The sequence below is a fragment of the Canis lupus genome, chromosome 5 (assembly GCF_003254725.2).
Source record: "Canis lupus dingo isolate Sandy chromosome 5, ASM325472v2, whole genome shotgun sequence".
NCBI classification, from domain to species: Eukaryota; Metazoa; Chordata; class Mammalia; order Carnivora; family Canidae; genus Canis; species Canis lupus.
The window spans coordinates 12,301,619-12,309,382 of record NC_064247.1 but is presented as its reverse complement, the minus strand read 5'-3'; the positions used below and the strand labels follow the sequence as shown (position 1 = coordinate 12,309,382).

The 7,764-nt window shown below is 40.6% G+C and overlaps 1 long non-coding RNA gene across 1 annotated transcript; it reads right to left on the bottom strand.

The window, feature by feature from the left end:
• Window positions 1-1,980: 1,980 nt before the first annotated feature.
• Window positions 1,981-4,814, bottom strand: LOC112671170 (uncharacterized). The gene is made up of 3 exons (XR_003143441.3): window positions 4,723-4,814; window positions 3,279-3,344; window positions 1,981-2,190 (listed from the first exon to the last, which is right to left on the bottom strand). It is a non-coding gene; the product is annotated as an uncharacterized LOC112671170 (long non-coding RNA).
• Between the last annotated feature and the right edge of the window lie 2,950 nt (window positions 4,815-7,764).

Sequence of the window (7,764 nt, the reverse complement as noted above, 5' to 3'; positions counted from 1 at the left end):
GTGTGATTGCCAAGAATTTCCACACATACACATGCACACACACGTGCATACACACACCTACACATAAGCAAACACACACACACAGAGCCGTAAAATCTCCTCTTCTCCAGCTAAGCGCCACTAGCTCTTGCAATTATGACTCACATGACATAATTTTCATCTTGCTTACTGTCCTCTTGACAAACGTTGCCATAAAATTAAGTATAGAGCTCAAAGTAATGGTCAGATCAGCACAACCTAGAGAAGGACTTTCCCTTCCTATTACAGAGCATTCTGCTTTCCTTGAGACAGCGTAGGTTACATCAGCGTTTTGACAGTTAATGACACTGTCAATTCATGGGCTTTCAAGCTAAGGTATGGATTTTAGAAGTATCTTTGTTACATTTAATCTTGTTAGTCTGGTCCTTGTTCTCTTCTGGAAAGATCTTTCTAGATTGTAATACTTTCATCAGGGGCTCTTCTCCCTAGCTTTGTATAAATCTGCAATTCGGTAAGAGTATTTTCAATTTTGGGGGCGCCTGGGTGACTCAGTCAATTAAGCTTCTGACTCTTGATTTCGGCTCAGGTCATGATCTCAGGGTCTAAAGATTCTCTCCCTCTTTCTCTGCCCTTCCCCCTCTGCTCACATGTGTGTGCACACATGCTCTCTTCCTCTCTCTCTCTCTCTCTAAAAAAAAAAGAGTATCTTCCATTTTGTTCATAATATGTTATTGAATATAAATAATTAAGTTAAAAATAGTTTTATGGTGTGATCTTCTTTTCTTTAATATACCTTTTATTTGGGGATGTTGATGGTGCAATCTGTTAAGTGTCTGGATCTTAGTTTCAGCTCAGGTCAAGATCTTAGGGTCTTGAGATCAAGCCCTCCTTTGGGAATCCATGCTCAGCAGGGAGTCTGCTTGAGATTCTCTCCCCCTATCACTTACCCCCACGAGCTCTTTCTTTCTCTGTCTCTCTCTCTCTCAAATCAATAAATAAATCTTTATAAAAATAAAATAAAATACTTTTATTTGTACAGAAATGATTCCTGGGATACGCCAAATGTTAATAGTCGTAATCTCGGAAGGATCATATTACCTATGATTTTTAACATGTGCCTGTGTATTTTTTTCTGATTTAATAAATGATTTTGTTATTTTAAAAGGAGTCCTTCTACCTGAAAATGCAGATTTATTCCATATCTTTTTGTTTTGGATATACAGTGTCTTTATTATTTCCCAATTGCCATGCATGTCTTAACTCTTCAATTTGATTCAGAACTTCTTGAGGACAGGGCAATGATACTTTCATTACCTCTCATGGCAGCTAGTATGGTGCTGGACTGATTGGTTTTCTTTAAATTAACTTGTCTTCATCCAGTGCTAAAGTCATGGTTTTTGTCTTACTTTAGCCTTGTTCAAATCAATATCCTAAAAGGATGGGAACATGATGTTTTAGCTATGACCTACACTTAAACAAATTAGGCTAATTCATTTACTGGTGAATAATTATTCACTATGCTAACAAATCTATTTAGCCAATTGAAAGCTGATTATTTTGATTTACCATGGTTGGTTGTTAATTGCACAATAATGGAATAATTTTGGTGAGAGAGGAATACTGGTGAGCCTTCCAAGTAATGATTTATTGAGACCAGCACTATGCTAAGAATTCCAACAAAGGTGCTTACAGCATAGTTAGGGAGGTAAGACTGAAAAAAAAAAAAAAAAGATGTCAAGTTGCCTATTGGAATGTTGGTCAGTGTTTAATATAGTCTCAAGGTCATTACATTTCTCTCTTCTATGGAGCATTTGGTTAAGAGGATTGAGGGTCAGGATAGGACTGGGTCCTCCAGTTGTAACCACTGGACATAATAAACTAAAATACACAGAGAAACTATTTATATAAAGTATTTCTATATATCCTACATACTTATTTCACAAAAATATAAATAGAAACTGCAATTTTTTTTATAAGGCAGAAATAATTTACCTTGGCCAAATAATCCCAGTCTTCCTTGCCACCCACACAATGTTGTGTACTCTGTATCTATGAAGTGTACTCAGTAGGCTATGGCTCTTCTTTCTTCCACCATTGTCCAGGGCACCCCAAGTTCCCATTTATCTGGGGTCTCTGGGAAGCAGGAGTCAAGCAGATCTTTTGTCCTTCAGTGACTATGCAGATTACCTGGAAACTCTGTTTGTGTCAAACCTGCATGTGGTCACAAACAGCAAAAGCTAATTGGATGTTCTATAAAATTCTGAAACTTCTGTGTAATTAACTTTTATATCCAATGGTTCACTCTAAAAGTTTGGCTACCCCTCCCTGGGTAAGGATTTTTTGTTGTATTTTCTTCTTCATCCCTATCATTTATTCTCATTCCTTGAAAGCCTAAAATGGCCTCGAAAACAAATGACTCTCTTTCCCCTACCACTCCCTTTCCCTCTCTTTCTCCCTCTTTTCCTCTTGGATTTATTCATCATTCTATTTAACCCTCTAAAAAATAAATAAAAGGAAGAATTATTACCTTCCCTTTAAGATGAAAAATTTGAAACTCAAAGAGGAAAAGAAATTTCCCCAAGGTCACACAGCTAGTGAGAGGCAGAGGGAAGGGTTCAAAGAGAAATTGTTCTGCTCCAATGCCAGCATCAGTCCCTTGACAAAGCAGTAGGTATGTGGGGGACAAGTACTTGGGACTTCATCTCCGTCTCTTTAGGACCTGCTATAAGTCTTGGCACAGGGCGATCACTAATGCATTTTCTTTGAATTAATTGAATTTTTAGTTTGGATTTTGGAACCCTGATCTGAGGGAACCTAAGAGATCACCCAGAATCTTGTTAAAATAGTTTCATAGTATCGTATAACGCGATAAGGGAGGAACTCCTCTGACAACCTAGCGGGGGTGGGTCCGGAGATATCCCTCCCCAGCTCTCCTTGCTTCTCCCACCACTCCCACACAGCACTTCTGGCCAGCCTCCCATTCTGTACAAGTCTGGGAGTGCACCTGTTTGTCTTTTAACTGACTTAATTTTTTTCTTTTAAACAAAATTAATATATCTTCATTGTAGAAAATGTAAAAAACCAACTTGGTAAAAAGAAAATTAAAAACCACACATCATCCCACTAACAGGAGATAATCACTACTATCTCTGCTGTACTTCCCACTATTTTTGTTATACGTGAATATCTTTTTTTAAACAAAAAATGCAACCATACTTTTCAAACTATTATAGCCAATTTTTCACTCAATAATATATTGTGTACATCTTGCAATGTCAATAATTATAGATAAACATCACCTGATTCCATAGCTTTGTCTGTGCTGGACAGATGGGCGGCTGGATCATCATTCATCAGCTGGTTCTCTGCAGATTAACATTTAGATCACAACTCTTTTAAAACTTTCAGACAAATTGTTTCTTGATAATGTCACTTGTGCAGACATTTGCTACGGGAGTGTCCAGTTTGCAGTTTGCGAGTTAGCTTTGCTTGAATCTGAGCCTTGCTACACCTCCACAATGGATATATCCACAGAAGAAGACAGCATTTGTGTGTGTGTGTGTGTGTGTGTGTGTGTGTGTAAATATCACGTTTAATTTGATACATTATAGTGAGAAGATGTACCTAGTGGTTCAGAGAGTACAATAAGTTCAGATGTAAGACATCATTCATAATTAATTTGACATATGCATAAATTCAGTTCCAATGGAGATAACATATATGGACATGTGTTTTTACTCAAGAAAATTAATATTTCAACAATGATCTAATTTTATGACCAACCAGGTAGTGCTTAGGTAACTGAAATAGACAATAATGTATTAATTTTTTAAATTTCATTTCTTATATATTCTCTTCCATGTCTTTTGGGGAAAAAAGTGAGAAAATTGTTTTCTACCTATGAATAATCACCTTCCTTAATTTTTGTGTATCAAATAGGACACTACCAGAAAAACAAACAAAAGGCATTTATTAGGGGGAACTAATTATAAAGGACTTGAAGAGATGAAACCAGGCAAAAGGGGGAGAAGTAACCCAGAAATTATTTACTGTTGGAAGGAAATATGGCTACAGAACAAAAGGAAAGGACTGGAGTTTCCAGAGTGCAGAAAATACTGCTGTGCTAGTTCATGAGCACATTGTACACAATGCAGTTGCTGTGGAAGATGTGACACTTAGTAGATATTGGAGCCATAGGATGGACCACCCAGCAGTGTTGACCCCATAGAGAGGGGAGCATGTGGTCACTACTAGAACCGCCAAGGAAGGACCGCTGCCACCAAAGCTGGGATCATCAAGGCAGTGCAGCCACTTCCAAGGTTGCTGCCAGAAGCAAATGGAGAGAAAGAAAACGAAAAATGAGGAATAATAATTATTTCCACTCATAATTTATTTTCTTTCTTTTCAAGATTTTATTTATTTATTTGAGAAAGAGAGCAGAGTGAGTGAGCAAGAGAGTATGAGTTGGGGTGGGGGGAAAAGAACAGAAGGAGAGGGAGAACAGACTCCCCCCTGAGCAGGGAGCCTGACACAAGGCTCAATCTCAGGACACTGAGACCATGACAGGAGCCAAAGTCAGATGCTGAGCCAGCTAAGCCACCCAGATGCCCCTCCACTGGTAATTTCTGATCTCCCGCCAGTGGCCCCTAATATACAGAAGACAGACAGCTGGAACAGTATGGGAGTATGGGAGTATGGGAGAATGAGGATGAGGATGAGGATGACAGTAGACGAATAGCTTACCCACGAAGAAGACATCATTATCTTACTACCACTTGGTGACACAGAGGAGGCTTCATGACAAGGCAAGAGTTCTGGTTGTGAATGGATCAGAGCCCTGGCATTCTCACCTGGAACTCTGGCAGGAATGTCAGGTAGGGAGAGTAACAATCAAAAAAGCTTTTACCAATTAGTGAAAGGGAATAAAGGGAAAGGAGAGAGAATGAGTGAAAATATCAGTGAGAGTGACAAAACATGAGAGACACCTAACTCTGGGAAGTGAACATGGGGTAGTGGAAGGGGAGGCGGGCAGGGGGTTGGGATGACCGGTGATGGGCACTGAGGGGGGTACTTGGCAGGATGAGCACTGGGTGTTATGCTGTATGTTGGCAAATTGAACTCCAATAAAAAATTTAGAAACAAACAAACAAACAAAAAAAACAAAAAGGCTTTTACCTTCCATACCCGGCTTCAAGTCATGGGGGAAGCAAGTGCCATGTTACTCGGTCCCGTATAAATGGGCTCTGGGATTTCTCTGTTAGTTATGGTAGTCCTTGGCATAGGAAGGGTGGTGAAAGGCATGGCCCTGGAGATTTGGAGAACCTAGTTCCAGTCAGCATGCTTAGATTTCTTCCAACTACACTATACTTTCCCTAATCTCACCTTCCTACTCCTAGGCTTCCTGAGATGGGCCTTGAGAGTAATCAAGGCCTGAGCTTAAACAAGACACAGAGTTCTCACAGGAGGTTATAGGCCCCAGATTTCTGACTCCAGCTTCTTGATCCTCCTCTTCCACCCTGATCCATGCTCCAAACCTCAGGCAGAGATGATGTTACGAGTCTTCATTTAGCTTCTCTGAATGACCACTGTCCCAAGGCAACCACACACAACTCCCATGACATGGCCAACTGGGTGGGTTGGAGGGGCAGAGAGTCAGTCACAGACTTTGGTCCAAGCTAAAATGTGTGTAAACTGAGGATAAGGGAAGGAAGTAGGGAGGCAGAAAAGAAATAGAGCTTTCCTCCTAACTTTGAACAACTCATACAAGGCCCTTGAGAGAATGAATGACTGCAGAAACCTCAATCCATTCATTTTGCATAAGGATGGCCTAATATGTGCCATTCATTCTGCTGAGTCTTTGGGATACTGTGGTGAATAATGACTGAAGAATAAGCTATAACATGGGCAAGAATCACTCTTCCCTCAAACTTCTGTGAGACCCTACCCCCAGTGCCTTCTCCAGACCCTTGAACATCCTACAGTGTAAAGATGATTCTATTTTACAGATAGAAATACTGAGGGCTAGAGAGAATTATCAACTTAAGTTCCCATTGGCTGTTAAACAGTTTATCAGAATGGGACCTCTAAGTTGCAGGTTCCTTGATAGATATCATTTCCCTCCTCCTCATTCTCTCCCACTCCATGTTCCCAGGTAAGTGGAGCTGAGTGCCAGAATGTGATCATAAGTTTTTGGTATTGACCTATTGTCTAGTAGGTAGAGTCATTGATCTTGCAGTTTTTAACCTACAAGCCTTAGGGTGAGATATCTCTGACCTTATAGCAGATATCCCTGGAAGTCTACATAGAACAGATACCTCTGGCCAACACAAGTCATTTCAAGCTGTGATTGGCACTCTGGAGCCACTGTCTGGGATACCTGAGATATATTCTGTAGACACTTCTACCTGGGACAGACTCTTTGTCTCTCAGAGTGAGTGTAGCATAATGGACAGGGACAGGTAGCCGCCTCAGCAACAACAAAGTCTTGCCCTTGTTGTTGGTAGGGGACCTGTAGGAAGTTTCTGTTATCATTGTCATCCCCTTCCATTGGGTCTTGTGGTAACTGTAATTTGGTGGCTTCATGGTTTGTTCCAGAAAGCTCTGGGCTGAGGTGTTTCCCAGGATCCAGTTACTCACCATTTGGGCTAGACTTCAGAGGCCGGGGGTAGATCCTCAGTGGAAAGTAGACTCCCTCTCTCTAATTCTGGCATGGGTGCAGGATAAATGGACTTTTGTCCTATGATAATGGTTGACATTGTCATGAACAGGGTCCTGTGCAAATGATGGGGTTTGAAAATGTGGGGCTCAACTTTCAAGACTGTCCTGTGATTGCCCAGTGAAGAGATGTTAAAGTAGAGGTGGTTCTGGTTGACATGACCTCTCTTAAGACATCAACACATTTTGCCTGTGAGGGTGTTGGAGTTACTGTTTACCCTATTGGGTTAGACCTAATGGAAGAGGTCTGTCAAGAATTTGAGTGGGCATGAGGGTGAGACTTCCATGACACAGCTCCTTCACTGTCAACAGGTGTTCCATACCCAACTTCTTGAGCCAGGCTTGATCTCTGTTAGCAAGTGCTACCAGGCTAAGAGCAGCAGGGCTAGGTTAGTCAAGGACCCAGAGCCAGTAGCAGCATAAACAGCCACCCTGGCACTGGCCCCATACTTTATGGGAGCTCATGCCTTTTTTGCAGAACTCAGAAATGAATAAATAAATGGATTAGTAAAGGAACAAATTAATCTTATCCTTGCTCAGAAAATATGCCCTTGCTATGACAACTTCACAAGGATTCTAAGACCTTTTTCTTACTAAAGCATTCTCTGCCATGCCTTTTATATTTCTATGATCACGATGGGAGAAAGGAGCCAATGAGTCACAAAATCCTATAGGAATTCAGAGGAGGTAAAAAAGCATTATCTTGAGACTTTGAAAATATTTGGCACTTCAAGGAGATGTCGGCTTGAGAAGGCAGATTGACTGGGGGAGGTTATTTCAGGCAGGAAGAACCTCAAAAACAAAGGCATAAAACTAAGAAAGAACATGTTAGTGTGAGGATAGAAAACCAGTTTGGTTGAAACACATAGTGTTGTTGGAAACCATGAGAGCAAAGGTTATATAAAGGATGCTCTTGATGGATGGGGACTCTTCAATGTGAGATTCAGGATATGTCCCTTAATTCTATGCTTTTAGTGCCTCATTCAGAACCTGACACAGAACAGTCATCTAGTAAGTGTGTGTTGAGTGAGTGAGTGAATAAGTGAGTGGATAAATGAATACATAGATTAA